Source organism: Salmo trutta, chromosome 15, assembly GCF_901001165.1.
Source record: "Salmo trutta chromosome 15, fSalTru1.1, whole genome shotgun sequence".
Lineage (NCBI taxonomy): Eukaryota > Metazoa > Chordata > Actinopteri > Salmoniformes > Salmonidae > Salmo > Salmo trutta.
In genome coordinates, this window is record NC_042971.1 from 25,856,918 (window position 1) to 25,872,919 (window position 16,002).

At 43.5% G+C, this 16,002-nt stretch overlaps 1 long non-coding RNA gene across 1 annotated transcript; it reads left to right on the top strand.

The window, feature by feature from the left end:
* The first annotated feature begins 13,358 nt into the window (after positions 1-13,358).
* Positions 13,359-14,657, top strand: LOC115148688 (uncharacterized). Its single transcript, XR_003866717.1, has 3 exons — positions 13,359-13,782; positions 13,956-14,170; positions 14,469-14,657. It is a non-coding gene; the product is annotated as an uncharacterized LOC115148688 (long non-coding RNA).
* The last annotated feature ends 1,345 nt before the right edge of the window (positions 14,658-16,002 follow it).

A 16,002-nucleotide genomic window follows, 5' to 3' on the forward strand; every position in this document is an offset into this window, starting at 1 on the left:
GAGGTAATATGTACATGTAGGTGGAGTTATTAAAGTGACTATGCATAGATAATAACAGAGTAGCAGTGTAGAAGGGGGGGGGGGGGGGGGGGACAATGCAAATAGTCAGGGTAGCCATTTGATTAGATGTTCAGGACTCTTATGGCTTGGGGGTAGAAACTGTTTAGAAGCCTCTTGGACCTAGACTTGGCGCTCCGGTACTGCCTGCCGAGTGGTAGCAGAGAGAAAAGTCTATGACTAGGGTGGCTGGAGTCTTTAGCAATTTTTAGGGCCTTCCTCTGACCCAGCCTGGTATAGAGGTCCTGGATGGCAGGAAGCTTGGCCCGGGGATGTACTGGGCCGTACACACTACCATCTGCTCTCGATGGTGCAGCTGTAAAACCTTTTGAGGATCTGAGGACCCATGCCAAATCTTTTCAGTCTCCCGAGTGGGAATAGGTTTTGTTGTGCCCTCTTCACGACTGTCTTGGTGTGCTTGGACCATGTTAGTTTGTTGGTGAGGTGGACGTCAAGGAACTTGAAGCTCTCAACCTGCTCCACTACAGCCCCATCTCCTTTGTATTGATCACGTGGAGGGAGAGGTTGTTGTCCTGGCACCACAGTCAGGTCTCTGACCTCCTCCCCTATAGGCTGCCTCATTGTTGTCGGTGATCAGGCCTACCAATGATGTGTCATCAGCAAACTTAATGATGATGTTGGCGTCGTGCCTGGCCGAGCAGTCATGGGTGAACAGGGAGTAAAGGTTGGGACTGAGCACGCAACCCTGAGGGGCCCCCGTGTGGAGGATCAGCGTGGTGGATGTGTTGTTACCTACCCTTACCACTTGGGGTCGGCCTGTCAGGAAGTCCAGGATCCAGTTTCCGAGGGAGGTATTTAGTCCCAGGTTCCTTAGCTTAGTGATGAGCTTTGAGGGCACTCTGGTGTTGAACGCTGAGCTGTAGTCAATGAATAGCATTCTCATGTAGGTGTTCCTTTTGTCCAGGTGTGAAAGGGCAGTGTGGAGTGCAATAGAGATTGCATCATCTGTGGATCTGTTGGGGCGGTATGCAAATTGGAGTGGGTCTAGGGTTTCTAGGATAATGGTGTTGATGTGAGCCATGACCAGCCTTTCAAAGCATTTCATGGCTACAGACATGAGTGCTATGGGTCGGTAGTCATTTAGGCAGGTTACTTTAGTGTTCTTGGGCACAGGGACTATGGTGGTCTGCTTGAAACATGTTGGTATTACAGATTCAGACAGAGGTTGAAAATGTCAGTGAAGACACTTGCCAGTTGGTCAGCGCATGCTCGGAGTACACGTCCTGGTAATCCGTCTGGCCCTGCAGCCTTGTTAATGTTGACCTGTTTAAAGGTCTACTCACATCGGCTGTGGAGAGCATGATCACACAGTCGTCCGGAACAGCTGATGCATGTTTCAGTGTTACTTATTATTTAGCTTGTCTAGTAGGCTCGTGTCACTGGGCAGCTCTCTCGATCTTAGTTATGTATTGACGCTTTGCATGTTTGATGGTTCGTCGGAGGGCATAGCGGGATTTCTTATAACTTTCCAGATTAGAGTCCCACTCCTTGAAAGTGGCAGCTCTAGCCTTTAGCTCAGTGCAAATGTTGCATGTAATCCATGGCTTCTGGTAGGGGTATGTACGTACAGCCACTATGGCGACAACGTCATCAATGCACTTATTGATGAAGCCAGTGACTGATGTGGTGTACTCCTCAATGCCATCAAAAGAATCCCGGAACATATTCCGGTCTGTGCTAGCAAAACAGTCCTGTAGTTTAGCATCTGCTTCATCTGATCACTTTTTTATAGACCAAGTCACTGGTGCATCCTGCTTTAATTTTAGCTTGTAAGCAGGAATCAGGAGGATAGAATTATGGTCAGATTTGCCAAATGGAGGGTGAGGGAGAGCTTTGTACGCATCTCTGTGTGTGGAGTAAAGGTGGTCTAGAGTTTTTTTCCCTCTGGTTTCACATTTAACTTGCTGATAGAAATGAGGTAAAACTGATTTAAGTTTCCCTTCATTAAAGTCCCCGACCACTAGGAGCGTTGCCTCTGGAGGAGCGTTTTTCTGTTTGCTTATGGCGGTATACAGCTCATTGAGTGAGGTTTTAGTTCCAGCATCGGTCTGTAGTGGTATGTAGACAGCTACGAAAAATAGAGTTTGGTCTACAGCTTATCATGAGATACTCCACCTCAAGCGAGCAAAACCTAGAGACTTCCTTAGATATCTTGCACCAGCTGTTTGAAAAAAATACATCGGCCCCACCCTGTGTCTTACCAGAGGCTACTGTTCTATCCTGCCGATAGTGTATAACCCGCTAGCTGTATGTTATTCATGTTGGCATTCAGCCTGTTCGGGTGTTTGAATTATATTCTTCATGTCCGACTCATTGAAGAAAAATTCTTCGTCCAATTCAATGTGAGTAATCGCTGTTCTGATGTCCAGAAGCTCTTTTCGGTCATAGAGACGTTAGAAGCAATATTAGGTACAAAATAAGTTACAAACAATGTGGAGGAAAAAAAGAAAAAAAACAGCACGGTTGGTTAAGAGCCCATATTTGGTAGTGAGTGGAAATGTCAAGCGGATGCTACATATTTATACATCCAGTGAAATATCTGTTTCATTGTTCTATCTGTTGTTGGGTCGTCACTAGTTACATATGTTTGGTGACGTTGTCGTGGCAACGGCAAAACATAATCTAGCAATTTTATAGCGACAATTCAAGGAGCCAAGGAAAAATACTTTGCATTGTCAAGTCAGTCTTGAATTCATTGTTCAAAAGAGTTGGGGTCAAGTAACTTGCTAAAGAGTTGAAATGTATTCATTGTTGGTGTTTTTGTGCAAGGGTGGGATTTTGAATTCACTGAAACTGGATACTGCCATTGTCATAAATGGATCCAAGGAATTGAAAACGTTGTTACCCTATGTGACTGAACCTGAGGTGTCCACTAAGAACTGATCGCACATCACAAGTAAGAACTTTTTTATTAAGAGTGCAAATTGCATCGTCTTTTCTGTTTAGCTAACCTTAACCTCAAGTACTTGTTTGACACAAGTAGCTAACCCCTTTAAAGCTGGAATTCTTAATGGTGAAACTGCCACGTCCATTTGGGATATTACAACAACAAAGAAGTTACTGCAAACAACGAAACACTTTTTTTTCCCTCGGACATCATTGCATGAGTGATAGAAAAGCACAAAATGTACCGTTTCGTCCATAAAACAAAACAGTGCTGCGGGCAGCTGAGTGAAAATGGAGGAAAACTAAACTTCCGGGGGCCCTATCATCCTTTCACTCCCTCCTCTCAACCTTATTTTCCTTTGTATCCGCAGCTAAAGCTACTTTCTACCACTCTACATTTCAAGCTTCTGCCTCTAAACCTAGGAAACTATTTTCCACCTTCTCCTCCCTCCTTAATCCTCCACCACCTCCCTCTCTGTGGACGACTTTGAAAAAAAGTTGTCATCTTTCTCCCTTCTCTCTCCAGATGACATCCTGCGACTAGTGAGGTCTGGCCGCCCGACAACCTGCCCACTTGACCCCATGCCCTCCTCCCTTCTCCAGACCATCTCTGGAGACTTCCTCACTAACCTCATCAACTCATCCCTAACCACTGTCTGCGTCCCCTCTGCTGGAGTTTCTCCCCTCCTCAAGAAACCAATACTTTACTCATCTGACGTCAAACTATAGACCTGTATCCTTTCTTTTCTTTCCAAAACACTTGAGTGTGCTATCTCTGCTCAACTTTCTCGTTATCTCTCTCAGAACGATCTTCTTGACCCTAACCAGTCAAGCTTCAAGATGGGTCATTCAACCGAGACTGCTCTTCTCTGTGTTACAGAGGCTGTCCACACTGCCAAAGCTGACTCTCTCTCTTCTTTTCTCATCCTCCTAGATCTATCCGCTGCCTTTGACACTGTGAACTATCAGATCCTCATCTCCACCCTCTCAGGGCTGGGCATCTCAGGTTATGCACAGTCTTGGATTGCATCCTACCTAGCAGGCCACTCCTACCAGGTGATGTGGAGAGGATCTGTGTCTGCACCATGTACTCTCACTGCTGGTGTCCCGCAGGGCTCGGATCTAGGCTTTCTTCACTCTATACAAGTCACTCGGCTCCGTCATATCCTCACATGGTCAAACCCTACACCCAACCCGAGCACTCTGTTCTGCCACCTCAGGTCTCTGGCCCTCCCACCCATACGGGAGGGCAGCTCCCGCTCAGCCCAGTCCAAGCTCTTCTCTGTTCTGGCACCCCAATGGTGGAACCAGCTTCTCCCTGAAGCTAGGAGAGCAGAGTCCCTGCCCATCTTCCTGACAACATCTAAAACCCTTCAAACAGTATCTTAAATAATCCTCCTCCTCAACTTGAATGTACTTTCTATGCCTGTGACGTAGTTGTCCCACTTAGCGATCTTACGATGAATGCACTAACTGTAAAGTGCTCTGGAAAATAGTTAAATGCTAAATGACTAAAATGTAAATCTGGTGGCCGACGGAAAATAAACAGACTGAAAATTAGTAGAAGTGACACTACTATGACTTGATTGTGATATGATTCAAATGTATCAATACCAATCAGCGATGGCACATTTTCTTGTCCATTAAAATAACATCAAATTGATCAGAAATACAGTGTAGACATTGCTAATGTTATAAATGACTATTGTAGCTGGAAACTGCAGATTTTTAATGGAATATCTACATTGGCATACAGAGGCCCATTATCAGCAACCATCACTCCTGTGTTCCAATGGCACGTTGTGTTAGCTAATTCAAGTTTATCATTTTAAAAGGCTAATTGATCATTAGAAAACCCTTTTGCAATTATGTTAGCACAGCTGAAAACTGTTATTCTGATTAAAGAAGCAATAGAACTGGCCTTCTTAAGATTAGTTGAGTATCTGGAGCATCAGCATTTGTGGGTTTGATTACAAGCTCAAACTGGCCAGAAACAAAACTTTCTTCTAAAACTCGTCAGTCTATTCTTGTTCTGAGAAATTAAGGCTATTTCATGCGAGAAATTGCCAAGAAACTGAAGATCTCATACAACGCTGTGTACTACTCCCTTCACAGAACAGTGCAAACGGGTTTTAACAAGAATAGAAAGAGGAGTGGGAGGCCCCGCTGCATAACTTAGCAAGAGGACAAGTACATTTGAGTGTCTAGTTTGAGAAACGGACGCCTCACAAGTCCTCAACTGGCAGCTTCATTAAATAGTACACCCAAAACACCAGTCTCAATGTCAACAGTGAAGAGGCGACTCTGGGATGCTGGCCTTCTAGGCAGAGTTGCAAAGAAAAATCCATATCTCAGACTGGCCAATAAAAAGAAAACATTAAGATAGGCAAAATAACACAGACACTGGACAGAGGAACATTGGAAAAAAGTGTTATGCACAGACGAATCTTAGTTGAGGTGTTCGGATCACAAAGAAGAACATTTGTGAGATGCAGAAAAAATGAAAATATGCTTGAGGAGTGATTGACGCCATCTGTTAAGCACGGTGGAGGCAATGTGGTGGTCTTGGGGTGCTTTGGTGGTGGTAAAGTGGGAGATTTGTACAGGGTAAAAGAGATCTTGAAGAAGGAAGGCTATCACTCCATTTTGCAACGTCATGCCATACCCTGTGGACGGCGCTTAATTGGAGCCAATTTCCTCCTACAACAGGACAATGACCAAAAGCACAGCTCCAAACGATGCAATAACTATTTAGGGAAGAAGCAGTCAGCTGGTATTCTGTCTATAATGGAGTGGCCAACACAGTCACCAGATCTCAACCCTATTGAGCTCTTTTGGGAGAAGCTTGACTGTAAGGTACATAAGCAGTGCCCATCAAGCCAATCCAACTTGTGGGAGGTGCTTCAGGAAGCATGGGTTGAAATCTCTTCAGATTACCTCAACAGATTACCTTTGACGACAGCAACGTTTGAAGGACACAATTATTATTTAAATTAAAAATCATTATTTATAACCTTGTCAACGTCTTGACTATATTTCCTATTCATTTTGAAACTAATTTCATGTATGTTTTCATGGAAAACAAGGACATTTCTAAGTGACCCCAAACCTTTGAACAGTAGTGTCGATATACTTGGGATTCCTATTCAACGCATAGGACTGTCTAATCCTATTTCTAATCCTATTTTCTGTCTAATCCTCCCGAATGGCGCAGAGGTCTATGGCACTGCATCTCAGTGCTAGAGGTGTCATTACAGACCCTGGTTTGATTCCAGGCTGTATCACAACCAGCCGTGATTGGGAGTTGCATAGGGCGGCGCACAATTGGCCCAGCGTCATTAGGGTTTGGCCGGGGTAGGCCGTCATTGTAAATAAGAATTTGTTCTTAACTGACTTGCCTAGTTAAATAAATAAAATAAAACAATTCCTACACCTAAATTCAGCTTGCCAAAGCCACAATGTAAAGTTTTTCACAATAAACCTGGCACTGTCAAAGAGTGTAATGATGAATCCTGTCTATCGCTGTTTGTAGGAGTTTGTCAAATGGAAGTGCTCACTGTTCATCCGTTTCGTTGCCGTGCTGGTGGATCCTGACCCTATTATCGCTAGGTAAGTGATGATCATTCATCAGTCACCAGTTCGAATAAAAAAATAACCAAATTAATTGAGGGAACTGTTAAATTAATCCCCCCCGTCCCCGTCCCCGTCCAACTCCTGCTCAAGAAGAACCCAGTGAGGTTCTCGCAGCACTTCATCGAGTGCATCTTCAACTCCTATGAGAAACACAAGACCTACAACTAATTCCCTCAAAAGGCCAGGATTATGCTCCTATTTGGGGTTTAAAGAAGTTTCATATTTGGAACCAATTGCTTTCTACAAGGAAGGTAATAAGGACTATTCGGAGTCTGTGATTTTGAAACTGTACGCTGTCTTTGGGATATTGCTGACCAGCCCCTCATGGTTAGATGGTCAGAGATTTGCGCAGTGAAAATGTTTTATAGTCAGTGTATGAGTAGTATAAATGGGTTGGTTGTTAAAGTGATAATGCTCAAGAAGCCAGTGTTTGGAGGATATATTGGCACGGGTGATAAGCCCGAGACAAAGTTGATATATACTCCAAACACCGGCTTCGAGGGCATTATCACTTTTATACAACGGGTTACCAACATATTCAAATAATGACTGACATATTTTCATTAACATTTTGATTATTTTATTCATACTATTTCATCCTTCCACAAGATATAGACCCGACATAAGTCTCGGGTTGCTACCAAAGCCGGCTGGTCATTTGTTCTATTGGTTCTGTTGCTAGAGACGCGACCCAGTCGTTCAGTCTTTTTATTCTGTATCTATGGACGCGACCCAGTCGTTCGTTCTAAATATTCCATTGCCATACTGGCTGGCAACGTTCTTATCCCTTGCTTGCTAGCTAGCCAACTACGGCTAACTTACAGTCACGTCAAAAATAATAACAATAGCTGTATTTGCATTTGTTTAAGCAGTTTTCTAGTGACATGTATTTGGATACATCCATAATTGCCGATCTTACTTTGCTACCTGACGGTTTTTACTTTTTCATTACCGTATATTTTTTCTTTTTCCCTCACTCAACTTTTTTCATTCAACTTTCTTACCCCAGAGGTTTTATCTGGACATGGTTCGTCAGGACTTCAAACAGCCGAAGCTAAGTAACATTAACATGATGCCTTCTAATTGCAGTCGTTGTACTTATAATATACAGGAGAACGATCGCCTTACGGCAAGGATAGCTGTGCTGCAAGCCCAGCTTCAGACGCAATCGTTAGGCAAGGGTAATTTCAGTGTAGGAAAGGATGAAACAGCGTCTGTGCCACCAGTAAGTACAGATAGTAACGTTAGTATAAACCCCCTCGCACGGTCCCCGCAGCCGGACAACTTTCTCATGGCTTCTGGAGGGAAACGCTGTAGGAATGCTCAACCGGTGTCGCTTATTCAGCCGACAGAAACTTTCAACCGGTTCTCCCCATTAAGCGAGTCGGAGGCCGAGACTTCTCTGGTCTCTACTCCTCCCGTTATGGGGTCTGAGACGCCGACGGCTCCCACCATTAGCTCTGACAAATTGAAAACCCTAGTCATTGGCGATTCCATTACCCGCAGTATTAGACTTAAAACTAATCATCCAGCGATCATACACTGTTTACCAGGGGGCAGGGATACCGACGTTAAGGCTAATCTAAAGACGGTGCTGGCTAAAGCTAAAACTGCCGAGTGTAGAGATATTGTTATCCACGTCGGCACCAACGATGTTAGGATGAAACAGTCAGAGGTCACCAAGCACAACATAGCTTCAGCGTGTAAATCAGCTAGAAAGATGTGTCGGCATCGATTAATTGTCTCTGGCCCCCTCCCAGTTAGGGGGAGTGATGAGCTCTACAGCAGAGTCTCACAACTCAATCGCTGGTTGAAAACTGTGTTCTGCCCCTCCCAAAAGATAGAGGGCCAATTATCTACAAATTCTTTCTGGGACTCACCCACAAACAGGACCAAGCCTGGCCTGCTGAGGAGTGACTGACTCCATCCTAGCTGGAGGGGTGCTCTCATCTTATCTACGAACATAGACAGGGCTCTAACTCCTCTAGCTCCACAATGAAATAGGGTGCAGGCCAGGCAGCAGGCTGTTAGCCAGCCTGCCAGCTTAGTGGAGTCTGCCACTAGCACAGTCAGCGTAGTCAGCTCAGCTTTCCCCATTGAGACCGTGTCTGTGCCTCGATCTAGGTTGGGCAAAATTAAAAATGGCGGTGTTCGCTTTAGTAATCTCACTAGTATAAAGACCTCCTCCATTCCTGCCATTATTGAAAGAGATTGTGATTCTTCACATCTCAAAATTGGGTTACTTAATGTTAGATCCCTCACTTCCAAGGCAGTTATAGTCAATGAACTAATCACTGATCATAATCTTGATGTGATTGGCCTGACTGAAACATGGCTTAAGCCTGATGAATTTACTGTGTTAAATGAGGCCTCACCCCCTGGTTACACTAGTGACCATACCCCCCGTGCATCCGGCAAAGGCGGAGGTGTTGCTAACATTTACGATAGCAAATTTCAATTTACAAAAAAAAAACAATGACGTTTTCGTCTTTTGAGCTTCTAGTCATGAAATCTATGCAGCCTACTCACTCACTTTTTATAGCTACTGTTTACAGGCCTCCTGGGCCATATGCAGCGTTCCTCACTGAGTTCCCTGAATTCCTATCGGATCTTGTAGTCATAGCAGATAATATTCACATTTTTGGTGACTTTAACATTCACATGGAAAAGTCCACAGACCCACTCCAAAAGGCTTTCGGAGCCATCATCGACTCAGTGGGTTTTGTCCAACATGTCTCTGGACCTACTCACTGCCACAGTCATACTCTGGACCTAGTTTTGTCCCATGGAATAAATGTTGTGGATCTTAATGTTTTTCTTCATAATCCTGGATTATCGGACCACCATTTTATTTCGTTTGCAATTGCAACAAATAATCTGCTCAGACCCCAACCAAGGAGCATTAAAAGTCGTGCTATAAATTCTCAGACAACCCAAAGATTCCTTGATGCCCTTCCAGACTCCCTCTGCCTACCCAAGGACGTCAGAGGACAAAAATCAGTTAACCACCTAACCGAGGAACTCAATTTAACCTTGCGCAATACCCTAGATGCAGTTGCACCCCTAAAAATTAAAAACATCTGTCATAAGATACTAGCTCCCTGGTATACAGAAAATACACGAGCTCTGAAGCAAGCTTCCAGAAAATTCGAAGTGAAATGGCGCCACACCAAACTGGAAGTCTTCCGACTAGCTTGGAAAGACAGTACCGTGCAGTATCGAAGAGCCCTCACTGCTGCTCGATCATCCTATTTTTCCAACTTAATTGAGGAAAATAAGAACAATCCGAAATTTCTTTTTGATACTGTCGCAAAGCTAACTAAAAAGCAGCATTCGCAAATGGAGGATGGCTTTCACTTCAGCAGTAATAAATTTATGAACTTCTTTCAGGAAAAGGTCATGATCATTAGAAAGCAAATTACGGACTCCTCTTTAAATCTGGGTATTCCTCCAAAGCCCCTTTGTCCTGAGTCTGCACAACTCTGCCAGGACCTAGGATCAAGGGAGATACTAAAGTGTTTTAGTACTATATCTCTTGACACAATGATGAAAATAATCATGGCCTCCAAACCATCAAGCTGCATACTGGACCCTATTCCAACTAAACTACTGAAAGAGCTGCTTCCTGTGCTTGGCCCTCCTATGTTGAACATAATAAACGGCTCTCTATCCACCGGATGTGTACCAAGCTCACTAAAAGTGGCAGTAATAAAGCCTCTTGAAAAAGCTAAATCTTGACCCAGAAATTATAAAAAACTATCGGCCTATATCGAATCTTCCATTCTTCTCAAAAATTTTAGAAAAAGCTGTTGCACAGCAACTCACTGCCTTCCTGAAGACAAACAATGTATACGAAACGCTTCAGTCTGGTTTTAGACCCCATCATAGCACTGAGACTGCACTTGTGAAGGTGGTAAATTACCTTTTAATGACGTCAGACCGAGGCTCTGCATCTGTCCTCGTGCTCCTAGATCTTAGTGCCGCTTTTGATACCATCGATCACCACATTCTTTTGGAGAGATTGGAAACCCTAATTGGTCTACATGGACAAGTTCTGGCCTGGTTTAGATCTTATCTGTCAGAAAGATATCAGTTTGTCTCTGTGAATGGTTTGTCCTCTGACAAATCAATTGTACATTTCGGTGTTCCTCAAGGTTCTGTTTTAGGACCACTATTGTTTTCACTATATATTTTTCCTCTTGGGGATGTCATTTGAAAACACAATGTTAAATTTCACTGCTATGCGGACGACACACAGCTGTACATTTCAATGAAACATGGTGAAGCCCCAAAATTGCCCTCGCTAGAAGCCTGTGTTTCAGACATAAGGAAGTGGATGGCTGCAAACTTTCTACTTTTAAACTTGGACAAAACAGAGATGCTTGTTCTAGGTCCCAAGAAACAAAGAGATCTTCTGTTGAATCTGACAATTAATCTGGATGGTTGTACAGTTGTCTCAAATAAAACTGCGAAGGACCTCGGCGTTACTCTGGACCCTGATCTCTCTTTTGAAGAACATATCAAGACTGTTTCAAGGACAGCTTTTTTCCATCTACGTAACATTGCAAAAATCACAAACTTTCTGTCCAAAAATGACGCAGAAAAATTAATCCATGCTTTTGTTACTTCTAGGCTGGACTACTGCAATGCTCTACTTTCCGGCTACCCGGATAAATTACTAAACAAACTTCAGTTAGTGCTAAATACGGCTGCTAGAATCCTGACTAGAACCAAAGAATTGTATCATATTACTCCAGTGCTAGCCTCCCTACACTGGCTTCCTGTTAAGGCAAGGGCTGATTTCAAGGTTTTACTGCTAACCTACAAAGCATTACATGGGCTTGCTCCTACCTATCTTTCTGATTTGGTCCTGCCATACATACCTACACGTACGCTACGGTCACAAGACGCAGGCCTCCTAATTGTCCCTAGAATTTCTAAGCAAACAGCTGGAGGTAGGGCTTTCTCCTATGCTGCTGCTCCAGTTTCAACTGTTCTGCCTGTGGCTATGGAACCCTGACCTGTTCACCGGACGTACTTGTTGCACCCTCGACAACTACTATGATTATTATTTGACCATGCTGGTCATTTATGAACATTTTAACATCTTGACCATGTTCTGTTACAATATCCACCCAGCACAGCCAGAAGAGGACTGGCCACCCCTCATAGCCTGGTTCCTCTCTAGGTTTCTTCCTAGGTTTTTTGCCTTTCTAGTTTTTCCTATGGAGTTTTTCCTAGCCACCGTGCTTCTTTCACATGCATTGCTTGCTGTTTGGGGTTTTAGGCTGGGTTTCTGTACAGCACTTTGAGATTTCAGCTGATGTATGAAGGGCTATATAAATACATTTGATTTGATAACAATGCGCTAATGAGGCGCGATTTCGCCTGGCATAGAAAATGTGATCACGGGGTCTCCCGAGTGGTGCAGTGGTCTAAGGCACTGCATCGCAGTGCTAGCTGTGCCACTAGAGATCTTGGTCCAGGTTCTGTCGCAGCCGGTCGCGAACGGAAGACCCGTGGGGCGGCCCACAATTGGCCCAGCGTCATCCAGGTTTGGCCGGGAGGGATGTTCTTGTCCCATCGCGCACTAGTGACTCGTGGCGGGCCGGACGCAATGCACGCTGACACTTTCGCCAGGTGTACAGTGTTTCCTCCTACACATTGGTGCGGCTGGCTTCCGGGTTAAGCGGCGTTGTCAAGAAGCAGTGCAGCTTGGCTGGGTTGTTTTTCGGAGGACTCACGGCTCTCGACCTTCGTCTCTCCTGAGTCCGTACGGGAGTTGGAACGATGGGACAAGACTAACTACCAATTTCGTGGTAGCCAAAAGGGGTAAATTAAAAATAAAGAAAATGTGCTCACTCGTCAGGAGTGACACTGTTGTTCAGAGGCGCTAACCAACAACACTTCGTTTCAAACTGAAGCTGGAAAGACTGCAAACTAGCTGCATTTCGTTTTAGCTTTTGTTTTTAAGTAAATTTCTTTGTGTATATATATATATGTGTGTGTGTGTGTATGTATGTGTGTGTGTATATATATATATATATATATATATATATATATATATATTTTTTTTATTTTTGGGGGGGATATATCCATAAAAATGATGCCAGCTGATTCATGATTTCGACTGGCTGAAAAACGCTGCCTGACCTCTCTGTCTGTCTGTCTCCTCCCGACCCCTACACGTTCATTACTATTGGACAGCTGGAGATCGAATTTGAATATTAAAACAATGTTGCAAATGTCAGAGAGACAGGTGGCAAGGTTTATACAAAGTTCTGCTGTTGAAAATGACATGTTAGTCTAAAAGAAATGGGAGATAATGTCTGGATGCTTTTTATAGTGGAGATCAAATTTATAAAGTGCCTGGCTGGGCTGATGAGACAGTGGATTGCACAGTCAGATGGAACAGAGTAAATAGGTATTTTAACGTCATAGATTTAGCCGGTGGTAATTTGTGGAAAAGACACTGGCTGGAATGCGCTTTTAACCAATCAGCATTCAGGATTAGACCCACCTGTTATATAATTCGCAACAAAACTGAAGTGTGCGCAACTTTGGGGCCAAACAGACGGGTTTGGTTTAGATTGTTGACAACATGTAAACTATATTTCGTCAACAATGTTTATTGAAAACAAATACATTTGCACAATGAGCACTTGTCTATCAAATGCATCGTTACAGTTGTTGATTAGCTAACTAGCTAATTTTTGCCATATTAGCATTGACATGAAATCAGTCAAAACAAGGCATGGTATCAAGAACAAGATGAAACGAGCCACTTACGTTTCCCCACGTCAGTTTATTGTCATTCTTGCTCGCAATCTGGCCATCCAGAATCACAACACAGCAGACTTCTGCCCCATGGAAGCCTGCACATTGTTTTTGTGAGGTTGTCAGCTAAGCCATGTATGGGACTTATTCTTTACTGTTCTAGTGCGGTTGTGAACTAGACAATTTGAATTAGCTATTCAAGAGCAATTCCCCTAAAAGGAAATGTGTGCCATGTGTTACAGAGTACATATGGGTGCCATTCTGTTCAATAGCAATTATGTAGCTTGCCAGTACCTGGTCCATAACAGGTTGGAAAACACTGTAAATGTCTTATTTGTTCTCCCTGAAAGGAGCCCAGAACAAAGAGAGGAGGGTAACGATCTATAAGTTCCAGCTAGAACATCCTAGGTAAGAGCAACAACTGTGGTACATTGCAGGGTTCTCCCCGAAGAATGTAAAAGGGGCGCTGTTACACCTTGTGGACTGGCTGCATCACTATGTAAATACAAATAAATATATATATTGCATTTTTTACTTGATTTGTTACCATTTAAGGACATTTTGTTTACTCTACATTGCAGGAAATGGCAGTTAGTTGCAAAATCTGAGTTCAAATGCATGCTTTGTGGATGGGGAGCTGCCCCTGGACAGTGATGGGGCGGCGGTGCTAGCCGAGACCTTTGAGATCCTCAGCCTCAAGGAGATCAAGCCGTCAGCGCTGAGTGGGGCGGCAGGGGCTGGTGGCATCGAGTAGATTGCCATGACCAAGGTGGACCAGAAGAAGGTGGTTTCATAGGTACGTTAAACTTTGAATATTGGTACTAGTAAAAATAGATTATGATATTTGTACTAGTAAATAATACAAAAGGGTACTATTTGGTTGCCATTGAAGCTTTGTTTCATTATTTACTTTTACAAGCAACATGTCTTAATAGTATACACACTGTTGTATTATAAAAAAAATTGTAGTAGTGATAATATTGATGATATCACTCTTTGTGTACTTAAAACCACAACTTGTGTTCCAAGCCACTAGAGGGTGCCAATGGCTAACTAACAAACCCCCATCCATCCTTTCATCCACCCACATCCAGAAGAAAGATTTCATCGATAACATGATTCCCATCATCATCAATCTGAAGAGCATGCTGAAACCGAAGCGCTGGCCAGTTCTGAAGGACATCATGGGCTCCCTCCAGGTAAGGCAGAGAGAGAGGACAGCCATCATCATGACATGGAGTCCATTGTCAAGGATAATGTCCCTCATAACGACCTTAGAAATTATACTGAACAAAAATATAAACGCAACATGCAACAATTCATGTAAGTTACAATTCATATAAGGAAATCAGTCAATTGAAATAAATAAATTAGGCTCTAATCTATGGATTTCGTTCACATGACTGGGAGTACAGTTATGCATCTGTTGGTCACAGATGCCTTCAAAAGAAAAGGTAGGGAGACATCGGTGGCATTGTGTTGTGTGACAACTACATATTTTAGTGGCCTTTTGTCCCCAGCACAAGATGCACCTGTATAATGATCATGCTATTTAATCAGCTTCTTGATATGCTACACCCATCAGGTGTATGGATTATCTTGATAAAGTAGAAGTGCTCACTAACAGGTATTTAAACACATTTGAGAGAAATAAGCTTTTTTGTGTGTATGGAAAATGTATTGTATGTTATTTCAGCTCATTTACATTTATTTTACTTTTTTCGTTCAGTGTAGAAACATAAAGTCAATTTAAACTTAAATGTTTAAAACACATTTTGAAGAGTAAAAATGTAAGACTACGCATGGTTTGCCATACAAAATGTATTCCGGACTACCGCAGCAACACAGGGACATAATAGCCTACACACAGTCCGGAGTCCCACTCTTGATAATACCGTCATAGAACCCCACCCCACCCCACTTTGAGCTATGCAGTCTGCAATCCCCATTCTGTTCGCCTCACATAACCCACGCTGTATTTTAAAAGCTATACATTCTAAAAACATTTAACAAGACTAGCTAGGCCAACGAAAGAGGACATGGACGTTAACATTTTAAATGTAACATTTTAAGAATATTTAGCTCTCCCAGCTGACCGACCTCCACATGGGGTCTGTACACCACCGTTGGGTTCGCGTGGCAGAACAGCAGTGTATACCTCTCATAGAAACTGGACCGGAACATCAACTAGGCTATACTCGGATTCAGGTTGATCGCTGTAGGTTTTAGCCTGATTCATTACGTAGAATAGAGGAGCACGCTGTGTTTACACACACTGATAAAGCTTAGCTAATAAATTTGCATGTCCAAGAACACGCTACAACGCGCAGCGCGTTCTGTTCATAAACGCCGGGGAGAAGGCTCGCACTCCTAGCAACCCCACTATCTTGGTTACCCAAATTCCTCCGCACTACCTGTTTTTGTCGCCGGCTGCTTTACCCAGCAGCGAACAGCAACCTCCCCCCGTTGAGGTGAGTGCAATGCGGATACTTGCGAAGGCTATAAGCCTAATATTCATCAAGACCTGCCTGAGCGCTCTGCTGTGCCTTATCAGTTTCAGAGTCTTGCAAGCAAAAAGTTCATGATTTAGTGACATCATCCCTTACAAGCTGTCCCACAGCTTCACCA